This window comes from Aquarana catesbeiana, linkage group LG01, assembly GCF_042186555.1.
Source record: "Aquarana catesbeiana isolate 2022-GZ linkage group LG01, ASM4218655v1, whole genome shotgun sequence".
NCBI classification, from domain to species: domain Eukaryota; kingdom Metazoa; phylum Chordata; class Amphibia; order Anura; family Ranidae; genus Aquarana; species Aquarana catesbeiana.
This window is the reverse complement of record NC_133324.1, coordinates 385712920-385730533: the sequence shown is the minus strand read 5'-3', so window position 1 is coordinate 385730533 and position 17614 is coordinate 385712920.

Here is a 17614-nt window from a genome sequence, read left to right as displayed (position 1 = left end):
CTTTAGTGGATTTTGAACCTTCTCAGTCCCTAGGCCAGTATCAGTAGGCTCAGGTCTCGGCCGCAGATGCTGGCATCACGCCTTCTCTTTGGTTTCCAGTATTTGTGATGGTTTGGGTTTCTGTTTGGCTGACGCAGCAGCCTTGATCGTCAAGTCTTTATTTTGGACACCAGGAAGGTTCATAACACTGCTTGGGATGTTTTCCAGTCAAAAAATGTTCCCAGTCCTGACGGTTAACATACAGTTCCTACTTGGTTTTTGCCTCTTTTAACTTATATCGGCACAGCACTGTCGGGGCGTATCTGGTTGGGACTCAGCATTTCATGTTGTTGGTAGACCCCGACAGGTCTTTCTTTTCTGTGCACTCTATTAAGCCTTCCTCAGGGATCCTGAAGAGTAGCCCTCCTGCTGTGCTCAGCAGACTTCTCATCATGGGTCATTTTTCCGTGTCGTATCTGTCACGCTCTCATGGTCTCCTTTGTGTTAGGTACCAGCTTGGTGCTCAAGGCAGCGCTATACCCGGCCTTTTGGGGGTCCTGAGGCCAGGGGTGTTGCTTTTGGCCGAATCAACGGGTTTTGCACCCCGGCCTTTTCTGTTTACATCTGCATGCTCGCAAGACGCAATAATCGGGTGGCGGCACTGTCATCAGGTTTTTGGAGCCTGGCAAGGCGTGGTGCCCAGTGTTGGGTTAAACTAGCTCGGCAGTGCTACATCTGATAAACCCAGGGATGGTCCTCGGTTGCCTTTTCCTAGCGCTCCCCTCTCCGTAGCTCAATGCATACTTCATTGCCGCCCCTGTTTTTGGCCAATCGGGGTCTGGACCCTAAGGTATACTCTGGCATTCATGAGAGATAGGAGCAGCTTCTGCGAATTTGTGCCAGGGGCCCCAGCCCTTATTTGGTATTTGGGTAGTTGGAGGTCGTCTTGTTTCTCTGGGCATGTCCCAGAGCCACTTTTGAGATGCCACAAGCATTTGTTAATTTGGTAGATTATACGTAATTTCAGTGGGTAATAATCTGGCTGTCAAAGCTTTCATCCTACTGGCTTTATTTTTGCCCCCTTTTAGGCATACTGACCACGTGACCCAGGCACACCTCAGGTCTATGTTCTCTGTTGCTCTTTGTTCCTTTCCTACACTATCCACAGATTAACTCTGAGTACAAGTGTAAGGCTGACCGCAGGTCAGCCTGTAATTGTAGGAGGAGTCAGGCTGCATAAAGCCTGCCCTCCTTTTCCTCCTTCCCTGTGGTCGTAGGATCTCGTGTCCCACCCACCCATTCCCTTTTTCTTTTTCATTTTATTTCATTTCATACTTGGGTATGCCCCCTTTTAGGCATACTGACCACGTGACCCAGGCACACCTCAGGTCTATGTTCTCTGTTGCTCTTTGTTCCTTTCCTACACTATCCACAGATTGACTCTGAGTACAATAATAATAGTGCAATTAACAGTTTAAACTTAATATCTCTTTAAGTTTAATTTTATTGACAGACAAAATTCATCTATTCAGATATTATAGCTTTGAAGTGGTTGTAAAGGCTTAAGGAGAAGAGGAGGATCAGGAATCAGTGCTGCTCTGTGCAAAATCACTGCACAGAGGAGGTAAATATAACATGTTTGTTATTAAAAAAAAATATAAAAGCTGCCTTTAATATCACTTTAAAGTGACACTAAAGTGCAATTTAAAAAAAAATAAATAAATAACAAACATATCATACTTACCTCCACTGTGCAGCTCATTTTGCACAAAGTGGCCCTGATCCTCGTCTTCTGGGGTCCCTCGGCGGCTCTCGCGGCTCCTCCCCGCATTAGATAACCCCCTGGGAGAAGCGCTCTCCCGTGGGTTACCATGCGGGCGCACCTCCGAGTCCAGCCTTCTGCGTCCATGGACTCCCGTCTATGGACACCGAAGACAGGACTCGGCCCCACCCCCCCGGCGGCCGCGTCATTGGATTTGATTGACAGCAGCGGGAGCCAATGGCTGCGCTGCTATCAATCTATCCAATCAACAGCCGAGAATCCCCTAGCCGAGAGACGGCGCGTAAGTAAAAGTAAGTAAAACGGGGGGGCCGGTCACTGCTAGGTGTTTTTTCACCTTAATGCATAGGATGCATTAGGGTGAAAAACACTTACAGTTGCAATAAAAAGTATGTGAACCCTTTTGGAATGAAATGGATTTCTGAACAAATTGGTCATAAAATGTGATCGGATCTTCATATAAGTCACAACAATAGACAATCACAGTCTGCTTAAACTAATAACACACAAAGAATTAAATGTTACCATGTTTTTATTGAACACACCATGTAAACATTCACAGTGCAGGTGGAAAAAGTATGTGAACCCTTGGATTTAATAACTGGTTGAACCTCCTTTAGCAGCAATAACTTCAACCAAACGTTTCCTGTAGTTGCAGATCAGACATGGACAACGGTCAGGAGTAATTCTTGACCATTCCTCTTTAAAGAACTATTTCAGTTCAGCAATATTCTTGGGATGTCTGGTGTGAATCGCTTTCCTGAGGTCACGCCACAGCATCTCAGTCGGGTTGAGGTCAGGACTCTGACTGGGTCACTCCAGAAGGCATATTTTCTTCTGTTTAAGCCATTCTGTTGTTGATTTACTTCTATGCTTTGGGTCGTTGTCCTGTTGCAACACCCATCTTCTGTTGAGCTTCAGCTGGTGGACAGATGGCCTTAAGTTCTCCTGCAAAATGTCTTGATAAACTTGGGAATTCATTTTTCCTTCAATGATAGCAATCCGTCCAGGCCCTGACACAGCAAAGCAGCCCCAAACCATGATGCCCCCACCACCATACTTCACAGTTGGGATGAGGTTTTGATGTTCGTGTGCTGTGCCTCTTTTTCTCCACACATAGTGTTGTGTGTTTCTTCCAAACAACTCAACTTTGGTTTCATCTGTCCACAGAATATTTTGCCAGTACTGCAATGGAACATCCAGGTGCTCTTGTGCAAACTGTAAACGTGCAGCAATGTTTTTTTTTGGACAGCAGTGGCTTCCTCTGTGGTATCCTCCCATGAAATCCATTCTTGTTAAGTGTTTTACGTATTGTAGATTCGCTAACAGGGATGTTCGCATATGCCAGAGACTTTTGTAAGTCTTTAGCTGACACTCTAGGTCTCTTCTTCACCTCATTGAGCAGTCTGCGCTATGCTCTTGCAGTCATCTTTACAGGACGTCCACTCCTAGGGAGAGTAGCAGCAGTGCTGAACTTTCTCCATTTATAGACAATTTGTCTTACCGTGGACTGATGAACAGCGAGGCTTTTGGAGATACTTTTATAACCCTTTCTAGCTTTATGCAAGTCAACAATTCTTAATCGTAGGTCTTCTGAGAGTTCTTTTGTGCGAGGTATCATTCACATCAGGCAATGCTTCTTGCAAAAAGCAAACCCAGAACTCATGTGTGTTTTTATAGGGCAGGGCAGGGCAGCTGCAACCAACACCTCCAATCTGATCTCATTGATTGGACTCCAGTTGGCTGACACCTCACTCCAATTAGCTCTTGGAGATCTCATTAGTCTAGGGGTTCACATATGTTTTCCACCTGCACTGTGAATGTTTACATGGTGTGTTCAATAAAAACATGGTAACATTTAATTCTTTGTGTATTATTAGTTTAAGCAGACTGCGATTGTCTATTGTTGTGACAATGAAGAGCAGATCACATTTTATGACCAATTTGTGCAGAAATTCATATCATTCCAAAAGGGTTTTTATTGCAACTGTGCCTTTACAGCCCCTTTAACAGAAAACCACTATATTAGAACAGGTGGCTCTTAGAGGTGACTCTCAAGCTGTCATCTGCTGTCATTATGTGAGTGACTCTTTCAAATCAAGTATTTTGAGAAAGATAGCAAGGTAAAGAAAGATTTGAACAGAGTTTTCAGGCATAGTTTTCATTGACTTGGTTGTGAAGCAGTGTAGTTGTTGGCAAATGAAAAATCATAAGAAATCCGCCAGGAAAGGGTTCACCTGCTGGTGGCACTGCGGATCCCAGGTCTATAGGCTGCAGTTCCGGTGAACACCAGCGGGTGTTCCTCAGCAGCCAGAAGCTCATGGGAATCAGGTATCATCCAATCATGTTGTCAGAAACCATGAATCAGACCGAGACAGAAGTGCAGTTAAAATCACACTTGTTTAATAATAATAGTAAAAGGTAAACAGAGCAACGTAGTCAAATCATAGCCAGAGTTCGGTAACCTAACAACTGTACATTTATCTTCTCCATCAGCACATTCCCCACAGTTATTACCTCTTGTATCTCTTGACCTTCCCTCTTATATTGTAAGCTGTAAGGAGCAGGGCCCTCTGATTCCTACTGTGTTAAAGTGTATTGTATTTGTACGGTCTACCCTCAAGTTGTAAAGAGCTGCGTAAACTGTTGGAACTATAGAAATCCTGTATAATAATAATAATAAATAATAGTGGTCAGTATCACCCCCTGTTACATTAGTGATCAGTGTAAACCCCTATTACATTGGTGGCCAATGTTGAAACTCCTCTTTATATTGGTAGTCAGTAAAAAAATCTGCATTGCCATTAATCACACCCTCCCCTCCCCCCAGCACTGCCACTGATCCCAGGTGTCCTAGGATCCCTAGGAGTTTTCTGTCTAATAATGGGTCCCCTCCCTAGTCCATGGTGTGCAGGCAGTGAGGAGATAAGGTGCTGTAAGCTCTAGCAACCAATCAGTAAGCAGTAATGATGTGCAGTAACCAATCAGTGAGCAGTATTGATGTACAGTAATCTCTAGCAACCAATCAACAAGCAGAAATCATGTGCTGTAACCTCTAGCAACTAATCAGTGAGCCGTAATGTGTGCTGTAACCTTTAGCAATCAGTCAGTGAGCGGTAATAATACACTGTAACCTCTGGCAACCAATCGCAATCGCTGCCTGATCTGATGCAGTAAACGGATCTTAAGTCTAGCTGCTATTTATTATATGTCTCAGAGCAGAGCAAAACTGCATGGGGGGGCAAGAAAAATTTTGCTTAAGAGTCCACTCAATATTAAAGAGGGCCCTGGGTATCACTCTGCATGGGACAGAAGCCAGCACTAAGAGGCATTCGTTTATGCGGCTCTTGCTCCCTACTACAGCTCCAACTTTACAAGTAGTCCCTCTGCATTGCACTCTGTTTGATGCTCTGGATTGGCGGGTCAGCAAGTCCAGACTGCGATCTACCAGTCACCTGGCCGTGATATACTGGTAGATCATGATCTACAGGTTACTGACCTCCGATGTAATGTGTGTGAAGAGCTGGTAAATTTAAAATATCTCTCAAAATGTCTCTGTAGTCAGTACTGGGACAGGTGTCGCTGGCTAGTGAAAAGATGTTTTCCTTCCAGTGTGGGGTCCGGAAAAGTAATTTGACCTCCAGCCACAAGGGGAGATAACTCGGGCATTTAAATAACACCCACATGCTAATTTTTGATTAAAGCAATGATATACACTGGGGCAAGGAAGTATTTAGTAAGCCACCAATTTAGCAAGTTCTCCCACTTAAAAAGATGAGAGAGGCCTGTAATTGTCATCATAGGTATACCTCAACTATGAGAGACAAAATGTGGAAACAAATCCAGACAATCACAATGTCTGATTTTTGAAAGAATTTATTTGCAAATTATCGTGGAAAATAAGTATTTGGTCACCTACAAACAAGCAAGATTTCTGGCTCTCACAGACCTGTATCTTCTTCTTTAAGAGGCTCCTCTGTCCTCCACTTATTACCTGTATTAATGGCACCTGTTTGAACTTGTTATCAGTATAAAAGACACCTATCTGTCCACAACCTCAAACAGTCACACTCCAAACTCCACTACGGTGAAGACCAAAGAGCTGTCAAAGGACACCAGAAACAAAATTGTAGACCTGCACCAGGCTGGGAAGACTGAATCTGCAATAGGCAAGCAGCTTGGTGTGAAGAAATCAACTGTGGGAGCAATAATTAGAAAATGGAAGACATACAAGACCACTGATAATCTCCCTCGATCTGGGGTTCCACGCAAGATCTCACCCCGTGGGGTCAAAATGATCATATGAACGGTGAGCAAAAATCCCAGAACCACATGGGGGGACTTAGTGAAAGACCTGCAGAGAGCTGGGACCAATGTAACAAAGACTACCATCAGTAACACACTACTCCGCCAGGGGACTCAGATCCTGCAGTGCCAGACGTGTCCCCCTGCTTAAGCCAGTACATGTCGGGGCCGGTCTGAGGTTTGCTAGAGAGCATTTGGATGATCCAGAAGAGGATTGGGAGAATGTCATATGGTCAGATGAAACCAAAGTAGAACTGTTTGGTAGAAACACAACTCAAGCATGGGGGTGGCAACATCATGCTTTGGGGCTGTTTCTCTGCAAAGGGAACAGGACGACTGATCCGTGTACATGAAAGAATGAATGGGGCCATGTATCATGAGATTTTGAGTGCAAACCTCCTCCCATCAGCAAGGGCGTTGAAGATGAAACGTGGCTGGGTCTTTCAGCATCACAATGATCCCAAACACACCGCCCGGGCAACGAAGGAGTGGCTTCGTAATAGGCATTTCAAGGTCCTGGAGTGGCCTAGCCAGTCTCCAGATCTCAACCCCATAGAAAACCTTTGGAGGGAGTTGAAAGCCCGTGTTGCCCAGCGACAGCCCCAAAATATCACTGCTCTAGAGGAGATCTGCATGGAGGAATGGGCCAACATACCAGAAACAGTGTGTGACAACCTTGTGAAGACTTACAGAAAACGTTTGACCTTGGTCATTGCCAACAAAGGATATATAACAAAGTATTGAGATGAACTTTTGATATTGACAAAATACTTATTTTCCACCATAATTTGCAAATAAATTCTTTCAAAAATCAGACAATGTGATTGTCTGGATTTGTTTCCACATTTTGTCTCTCATAGTTGAGGTATACCTATGATGACAATTACAGGCCTCTCTCATCTTTTTAAGTGGGAGAACTTGCACAATTGGTGGCTGACTAAACAGTGGCGTCACTAGGGTTGGTGTCACCCGGTGCCGAAAAAATTGGTGTCACCCCCTCCACCAACTACCTCAGTACAGACCACCCCTCCACTAACTACAGACCCCACTCCATCAATATAGCCCCCCTCCCTCAGTACAGACCTCCTTCCATCAATATAGACCCCCCACTAAGTACAGACTCCCCTCCCTCAGTACAGACCCCCTCCATCAGTACAGACCCCCGCTCAGTGCAGACCCCCTTTCCTCAGTATAGACCCCCCACTAAGTACTGACCCCCTCCCTCAGTACAGACCCCCCCATCAGTACAGAAACCCTCCCCCAGTGCAGAGTCTGCAGACCCACCTCCATCAGTATCAACCTCCCATCAACTTCAGTGCAGACCGCCCCATCAGTATAGAATCCCCCTCAGTGCAGAGCCCCCCATTAGTATAGAATCCCCCCCTCAGTGCAGAGCCCCCATTAGTATAGAATCCCCCTCAGTGCAGACCCCCCATTAGTATAGACACCCTCTGCACATGTCCACCCACATATACATAAAGTTTACAGACCTCAGAACAGCGCGGATGATACACACAGCCGTGTGTGTCCCTCGGGCTCCTCCTCCTTCTGTGTGGATGTAAACAGAGAGATGGGGGAGGTGGCTTCAGTCCGCTGTGCAAAGGGGCACAGCACAAGTCCAGTGGCGCAGATCAGGGCAGCGGGCAGTGTTAGCGGTGCGTGCCGCTACCTACGGGTGTCACCCCTCTGGCGCGTGTCACCCGGGTGCGGACCGAACCCCCTAGCACCCACCTAACAACGCCACTGTGACTAAATACTTTTTTGCCCCACTGTAAATTCTTAACATGCATTTCCCACATGATAAGTTTTTTTTAAAGGATTTTTTTTTCCACCTAGTGATCCAGCCAGTAAGTCTGTTATTTGTCAGCTTCCTTTAAAAGTAAAAGTGGCAGTTAGGGGGTTCACACAAACCATTTACCATTTAGTTACAGATTACAATGGTCAATTTTCTTTTGTCATTTAAGTAAAACCTTTATCCAAAAAGGAAAACAAACTGTTGCTGTAATGCTGCGTACACATGAGCTGACTTTTCGACCGGACTGGTCCAATGGACCGAAACCGGCGGACAATTCGACCGTGTGTGGGCTTCATCGGACCTGCAGCGGACTTTTTCAGTCGAAAATCTGACGGACTTTAGATTTGGAACATGTTTCAAATCTTTCCGACGCACTCGAGTCCGGTCGAAAAGTCCGCTCGTCTGTATGCTAGCCCGACAGACAAAAACCGACGCTAGGGCAGCTATTGGCTACTGGCTATCAACTTCCTCATTTTAGTCCGGTCATACGTCATCACGTACGAATCCATCGGACTTTGGTGTGATCGTGTGTAGGCAAGTCCGTTCGTTGGGAAAGTCCGTCGGAAGTCCGCCAAAAGTCCGTCGGATAGACCGTCGGACCAGTCTGGTCGAAAAGTCCGCCCGTGTGTACACTGCATAACTGTTATCGGGAGTTCAACTTTAATTTGTTAGTCAAGTCCACTTAACCACTTGACAACTGGGCACTTAAACCCCCTTCCTAACCAGACCAATTTTCAGCTTTCAGTGCTCTCACATTTTGAATGACAATTACTCAGTCATGCAACACTGTACCCATATGAAATTTTCGTCCTTTTGTTCACACAAATAGAGCTTTCTTTTGGTGGTATTTGATCACCTCTGGGTTTTTTATTTTCTGTGCTATAAATGAAAAAAGACCGAAAATTTTGTAAAAAAATGCATTTTTCTTCATTTGTATTATAAAATTTTGCAAATAAGTAATTTTTCTTCATAAATTTGGGCCAAAATTTATACTGCTACATATCTTTGGTAAAAATAACCCAAATTAGTGGATATTATTTAGTCTGTGTGAAAGTTATAGAGTCTACAAGCTATGGTGCCAATCACTGAAAATTGATCACATCTGATCACACCTGATGTACTGAGGCCTATCTCATTTCTTGAGACCCTAACAAGCCAGGAAAGTACAAATACCGACAAAATGACCCCTTTTTGGAAAGTAGACATTCCAAGGTATTTAGTAAGAGGCATGGTGAGTTTTTTGAAGTTGTTATTTTTTTCCACAATTCTTTGCAAAATGAAGATTTTTTTTTATTTTGATTTTTTTCACACCAAATTGTCATCATAACAGGTTATTTCTCTCACATGGCATGTACATTACACAAATGACACCCCAAAATATATTCTGCTACTCCTCCTGAGTATGGGGAGACCACATGTGTGAGACTTTTACACAACCTGGCCACATAAAGAGGCGCAACATTGAAGTAGCACAGTCAGGCGTTCTAGGAGCATAAATTACACATCTAATCTCTCAACCACCTATTACACTTTTGAAGGCCCTGGAGCACCAGGACAATGGAAACACCCACAAAGTGACCCCATTTTGGAAAGCAAACACCCCAACATATAATCTATGAGGCATATTGAGTCTTTTGAATGGTTCATTTTTTTCCAGAAGTTTTTGGAAAATGTGGAAAAAAAATGAAAACGCATTTTTTTTTTACACAAAGTTGTCCATTTCTAAGATATTTCCAACACATAGCATGTACATAGCAAAAATGACACCCCAAAATATATTCTGCTACTCCTCCCGAGTATGGCAATACCACATGTGTGAGACTTTTACACAACCTGGCCACATACAGAGGCGCAACATTGAAGTAGCACATTCAGGCGTTCTAGGAGCATAAATTACACATCTAATCTCTCAACCACCTATTACACTTTTGAAGGCCCTGGAGCACCAGGACGATGGAAACGCCCACAAAGTGACCCCATTTTGGAAAGCAAACACCCCAACGTATAATCTATGAGGCATAATGACTGGTTCATTTTTTTCCAGAAGTTTTTGGAAAATGTGGAAAAAAATGAAATTGTATATTTTTTTACACAAAGTTGTCCATTTCTAAGATATTTCCAACACATAGCATGTACATAGCAAAAATGACACCCCAAAATATATTCTGCTGTTGGGTGTCCTTCCCTTCGTACACCCGGAAGGCGTAAATGTACCCCGTGGCTCGGTAGCAAAGTTTATACATTTTAACCCCATATCGGGCCCTTTTGCTGGGGATAAACTGTTTGATGCCAAGCTTGCCTGTAAATTTTACAAGGGACTCATCAACAGAAATATTCTGGTCGGGGGTATATAGCTGGGGAAATTTTTCAGAGAAATAATTCCGCAGTGGCCGAATTTTGAATAATTTGTCATTGTAGTGGAGGAAGCGCAAAATCATTAGGTATCTTAATCTTGGCATTATCGAAGAGAAGAGTGGCATGTGGTGGATGGGGTTAGTTGATCAATATGAGTACATTTCGTTTTTTTTGTGAGACCCATTGTAAAAGTTAGGCCTAAGAAAATTTTAAATTCCGCTATGGTAAGCTCTCTCCACTCAAAGGGATGGGCATAACTAGAGCCAGGGTTGCTTACTATGTACTGCTGTGCATAGAGATTGCACTGGGCCACAATGGACGATAGTAAGTCTTCGGTGAAAATCAAATAAAAAAAAATCAAGCATGACAAAATCATCGGTGTTCACCTGGACACCTGGCTGGGCGGTTAAAAGGGGGGATATTTGCTGCTCCAGAATTAGGGGGAAGCCACAGGGGGTTTTGAAGGGCATAGGGTAGGCTGGCATGGCCTCTATCCCTTTGGGGCTGAGATGACACCCTACTGGTGCCTGGCCTTTGTTGCAGTGGCTCTTCGCTTGAGATGGATGGCACTGCGCTTGAGGTGGACGGCACTGCCCTCGAGGTGGACGGCACTGCTCTCGAGATGGACGGCACTGCTCTCGAGATGGACGGCACTGCTCTCGAGATGGACATGGCACTGCTCTCGAGTTGGTAGCAGGCTGCTGCTCCACGCCAGAACGCCTTCTTTTCACGGGCACACGTTCCTCTTCTGATTCTGTATCAGACCCGCTGCTTGTCCTCCCAGAGTTATCCAACCGCCCTGCAGCCATCATTCGGCTATGGGCCGGTTGGTAAATGGGTAAATCTGTTAGCCTAATGCCGCGTACACATGATCGGACATTCCAACAACAAAATCCATGTTTTTTTTCCGACGGATGTTGGCTCAAACTTGTCTTGCATACACATAGTCAAACAATTGTTGTCAGAAATTTCAATCGTCAAGAACGCGGTGACGTACAACACCTATGACGAGCCGAGAAAAATGAAGTTTAATAGCCAGTGCGGCTCTTCTGCTAGATTCCGAGCATGCGTGGAATTTTGTGTGCCGGAATTGTGTACACACAATCGGAATTTCCAACAACGGATTTTGTTGTCGGAAAATTTGAGATCCAGATCTCAAATTTTGTTTGTCGGAAATTCCTACGGAAAATGTCTGATGGAACCGAGTGTACACGGCATAACACTACCCTCTCCCTAGACTGACAATGCTGCTGTTCAAAAGTGTCTCTGTTGCTCCTACAGTACATCCAAATGCAACCACCACAATTGAGGATCGGTAAACTAAAATATATTAAAATGTTGTTTTAATAAGGAAAGTTATGTAAGAGCTTTCTGGGATGTAATTTGTTTTTCCCTGGCATGATCAGTGCTGTTTTGAAAATAATGCATGCAGGCTGTGATGGGACTTGTCTGCAGGCTGATCAGACCAGTGTGGTCCCATTACAATCAGGAGGCTAAATAATTCTCTAATGGATTTAAGACCAAAAACAAGAGATTGCGCTTGTGACGGAACCTCTTGTTTGGGTCATGTTTTTGCAGCGTTAACTAATAAAACGCAGGTGGTAAACCCTTAAACCTACTTCGCATTTGGATTACCTCTCTGCAAGCTCTCTGACTGATGGTGAACCTCACAGCATGTATGAAATAGATATGCTTTATTACACATACAGTACATTGAGAAATATTATATATGAGTTTTCTTTGTGAAAACAGGTTTTCTTTTGAAACTGGTGTTTGCTGCTAAGTTTAACTGTCTTCTCTTTTATTTTGATAACAGAAATGAGCTACTTACATTTCTCTATGTTCCAAGGCTACATAAAATGCTCAGGTGCATCACAAGGGTGACTTTATTTACCATACAGTACTGATAAAGTGCCATAAAAAAGCCAACTAGTGAACTGTAAATCTGCAGAAGACAGAAACGGTCATTGAGGTTCCAATAAAAATATGTTCAACGTCATACTCTCACAATCAAATAAAGCATAAAAGAAGTACATAACATAAAATACTTGGGAATACAAGTAGCATGACATTTTGTTCCAATTTGTTTAAAAAATAAAACCTAAAACCATCATGCCAAGATGACTTATTGCTGTTCTACAGTCATTACTGCATGTACAGGTTTTCCAGCATGAGCATGGAACCAGTCCTATTAGTCAAGAAAGATACTCTTGTTAATTTTTGGTTAATAATTTTCATTACATTGTTCCCGTTGGGCCGGCGCAGTTAAACTGCGCTAGGTTGGCTCCCCTGTGCGAACGGCCGTAACTGTGTATATATATATATATATATATATATATATATATATATATATATATGCTTGCCTTGGTATCTTTCTACCTGCGCCCTGACCTCGCTGCCCGTAATCCTGACCTTGAGCCTGCATCTGTCCTGACCTAACCTGATCTGATCTGATCCCTATCCCGAGCCCTTCCTGGACCTGTCCCTCCTGTTACCTGATTACCTTGAATCCCTGCCTTGCATCTTATCCATCCATCCTCTCCCTGTCCTGTTGATCTCCATCTGCTGATCTCCCGGTGTATGACCTCAGCCTGGCTTTTGTTTTACGGTTTCAGTGTCTCCCATTTATTGTACGTACTATTTGTTGTTTGTGGGTCTTGTGGTTGGTTGTACACTGTTTGTATTCACTTACTTGTCACCTATTTAATAAACACCATTATCTTTCACTTACATGCATTTTGGTTTCCTTTGTGCAGTCCACACAGTCTGGTCTATTAATTCCCTGACAGTCCTTTTAACTGATAATTGCGCGGTCATGTGACATTGTACACAAACAATATTCATGTCGTTTTTTTCCCACAAATAGAGCTTTCTTTCGGTGGTGTTTGATCACCTCTGCGTTTTTTTATTTTTTGCGCTATAAACAGAAAAAGAAGGACAATTCTGGAAAAAAAATTTTTTTTTACTTTTTGCTATAATAAATATCCAAAAAAAAATTCTTCATCAGTTTAGGCCAATATGTATTCTTCTACATATATTTGGAAAAAAATAAAAAAATATTGCAATAAGCGTATATTGATTGGTTTGCGCAAAAGTTATAGCGTCTACAAAATAGGGGATATATTTATGCCATTTTTATTATTAATTTTTTTTTTTACTAATAATGGTAGTGATAGGCGATCTTTAGCAGGACTGCCACATTGGGCAGACAGATCGGACACTTTTGACACTTTTTTAGGACCGTTGACATTTATACAGCGATCAGAGCTAAAAATAGCCACTGATTACTGTATAAATATCACTGGCAGGGATGGGGTTAACACTAGGGGGCGATCAAGTGGTTAAGTGTTCCCTAGGGAGGTGTTTATAACTGTGCGGGGAGTGGACTGACAGGGCGTAGAGCCCGCGGTTTGAGTTGAACGTAAGTAAGTAAGTTCAACATCGGGTGCTCGTTAACGAACCAAAACATATGGGGCTTTCGCGGCAAATTTGAGTCCCATAATGGCGTTCAGGCAGTCTATTTAATATAGATATTGTCAGAAACCATGAATCAGACTGAGACGGAAGTACAGTTAAATCTCACTTGTTTAATAATAATGATAAAAAAAAGCTAAACAGAGTAAATGTAGTCAAAACATAGCCAGAGTTCAGGAACCGGAACGGATAGTCAGACAAGAAAAAAAAACAGCAGGAAGCCAGAGATGAGCGCAGTAGAACAGCAAGCAGGATCTGGAGCCAGAAGGAATGTCAGCCAAGCAAGTCTTTAAACGGGAACACAGGAAATCGTCTCTAGAGATGTGACCAAGGCGAAGGCAGAGATCATCTGGGCTGGACGGCTTAAGTAGGCAGGACTGACGGGAACCTACGTGAGTCAACAATGGACTGTACTTCATACTCCTCATGGTTCTCAACCTGTACAGGTTGAGGACAAGGCACCGTGGTGGTAAAGCGGTTGCAGACCAAAGGTTTTAATAAGGAGACATGAAATACATTTGAGATACGCATATTAGAAGGAAGGTCTAATGCGCAAGCCACTGGGTTAATCCTGCAAAGAACACAGAAAGGCCCAATAAACAGAGGTGTGAACTTCAGAGAGGGAACACGAAGTCGGAGGTTGCGAGATGACAGCCAGACCCTGTCCCCAACCTTGTAGAAAGGTGCAAGCAGGCGTCTGCGGTCAGCATGGAGTCTGTACCTATCATTAGCATGTTGGGAAATGGCCCAAAAGAGTTGATTCTTCCCAGGGTGGCCAGCAGCCTTGGGAGAATGGTAAGTCTGGCAGTACGGAGACTCTCTGGGACAAAGCAGCGGTCACAAGGTCTCTCAGGAGGAGCATGAACCTGACCATGTCACCCAAAGGAGAGGTGCGAACCGTAGTCAGAATACGATCAGGAGGAATCACAGAAACTGAGTTCATCTTGGAAGTTGAGGAAAATTGTTGTGACAAAGTGTCAGCCCTTACATTCCTAGTACCAGGTTAGAATGAGACAATGTAATTGAAATTAGACAAGAAAAGAGCCCATCGCACCCTTCTAGGAGAGAGGCGTTTAGCATCAGACAAGAATGTGAGATTCTTATGGTCAGTAAGAATGAGAACCGGTACAGTGGTACCTTCGAGGAGATGTCTCCATTCTTTCAGGGCTAAAATGATCGCTAACAGCTCTCTGTCACTAATCTTGTAATTGCACTCCGCAGGTGACAATTTCTTGAAAAAGTAGCCACAAGGATGCAAAGGGCTCTCAGAGGTAGGACGTTGACACAGAAGGGCGCCAACTCCAGTCTCAGAAGCATCAACCTCAAGGATAAAAGGTAACGTAGGATCAGGATGTGCCAACACAGGAGCAGAAACAAAGGCAGCCTTGAGACTCTCAAAGGCCTTAATGGACTCCGGAGTCCAACACTGTGGGTTACCATCCTTTCTGGTCATATCAGTCAGGTGCTTGACCAGAGACAAGAAGTCACGAATAAACTTCTAATAATAGCTGGCAAAGCCAAGAAAATGCTGCAGAGGACGTAAAACCCACAGGTCGGGGCCACTGTAGGACTGCTGAAAGTTTCTCTGGATCCAATGAAAAACCAGCAGTGGAAATGACATAACCCAGGAATTTAACCTGTTCACGATGGAATTCGCACTTCTCCAATTTACAATAGAGATTGTTCTCCCTTAGTTTCTGAACCACACGACAGACATCTGTGTGGTGGCTCTCCAGGGACTTGGAAAACATGAGGATATCATCGAGATAAACCACCACACATAACTACAACAAATCTCTGAGGACACTGTTAATAAATTCCTGGAAAACTGTTGGAGCGTTACAAAGGCCAAAAGGCATTACGAGGTACTCATAATGGCCTGTTCTGGTATTAAATGCAGTTTTCCACTCGTCGCCCTCCTTAATCCTCACAAGATTATATACCCCTCTCAAATAAAGCTTCGTGAAAAACGTTGCTCCCTTGAGGTGGTCAAATAACTCCATAATCAATCGAATCAGATAGGCTTTCTTAATCATGAAATGATTGAGACCCCTATAAGCAATACAAGGTCTCAGTTCACCACTCTTCTTCTTCACAAAGAAGAAGCCAGCAGCAGCAGGAGATGAGGATTTGCGGATGAAACCCTGAGAAAGTGTGTCTGCAACATACTCCTCCATGGCCTTATCCTCCAAGACGGACAAAGGGTAAACCCGGCCACGAGGGGATATGGCACGAGGTTGAAGGTCAATTGCGCAATCATACAACTGGTGTGGAGGCAGCTTGAACTTTGTCAAAGACATCGCTAAAATCGCGGTAATCCTACGGCAGGGAGGAGAGGGAAGAAGTGCACAGGACCTTGGCTACCTTCTGGAAGCATGTCTTATTGCATTGTGGCAACCAGGAGAGAACCTCAGCATGGAGCCAATCAAAAGAGGGGTTGTGCCTCTGTAACCAAGGATATCAGGAGGCATGGGAGGTGAGAGAGGCAAGGGTGGGACTGCAAAGCTCGGAGACAAATATAAAGGAGGCTTCCGCAAGCACTCCTTAAAAGAGAGTCTTTCTCTGAGTCTAGAGTCAATGAGGATGGTAAACGTGATCAACTTCTCCAGCTCAGTGGGTATATCTCGGGCTGCTATCTCATACTTGATGGTATCCGAGAGACCACGAGAAAAAGCAGCCACAAGGGCCTCATTGTTTCAAGCAACCTCTGATGCCAGAGTACGGAATTCAATAGCGTAATCGGCAAAAGAAAAGTTGTTTCATGGATATGGGGCACTTGGCAGCAGAAGCGGTAAGTGCGGGAACATCAATTACCCTTTTAGAGGAAGCCACAAACTCAGGGTAACTCAAGACAACAGGTTTTTGCGTCTCCCATAGAGGGTTTGCCCAGGCCAAGGCTCTCTCAAAAAACAAAGATATCACAAAACCTACTTTGCTTCTTTCCGTGGGAAACGCCTGGGGCAGCATCTCAAAGTATATCTCAAACTGGTTCAGAAACCCTCTGCATTGGGCTGGATTGCCCCCAAATTGCTGGGGAAGCAGAGCGGAACCAGACATACTTCTTATAGAGGTAATACTCGAGGTCGGCGCCTGCACAGAGACTGGAGCAGCAGCAGGGATGGCTTGCAACACAAGTTGTACCGGAGCAGCCACAGTGGGAGATTCCAGGTGAGTCTTGTGACTCAGGAGCATTTGTAACGCCATGGCAAACTGATCCATGCTGTGATTCTGCTCATCCAATCTGAAAAAAATATTACCAACAAGTGGATTGACTGTTTCTTCTGAATTCATGGCGTTCGTCTACTGTCAGAAATCATGAATCAGACTGAGACAGAAGTACAGTTAAATCTCACTTGTTTAATAATAATTAAAAAAAAGGTAAACAGAGTAAACGTAGTCAAAACATAGCCAGAGTTCAGGAACCGGAATGGATAGTTTGACAAGCCAAAACGTCGGGGAGCCAGAGATGAGCGTAGTAGAACAGCAAGCAGGATCTGGAGCCAGAAGAAATGTCAGCCAAGCAAGTCTTTAACAGGAACACAGGAGAGCGTCTCTAGAGATGTGACCAAGGCAAAGGCAGAGATCATCTGGGCTGGACGGCTTAAGTAGGCAGGACTGACGAGCAGGTTATCATCAACAGGTGAGTCACAGTGGAGAGATAGGAGCTGGCAATTAGCTGACAGCTGAGTGGCCAGCTCAGAGATGGAAGGGCTGAGCCCAGCTCTGACAGAAATACAGTCTAATTATATATATATATATATATATATATATATATACCGTATATACTGGAGTAAAGGGTCGACCTGAATATAAGTCGAGGCCCCTAATTTACCACAAAAAACTGGGAAAAACTTATTGACCCGAGTATAAGACGAGGGTGAGAAATGCAGCAGCTACTGTAAGTGGAAAAAGAGGGTCAACAATGC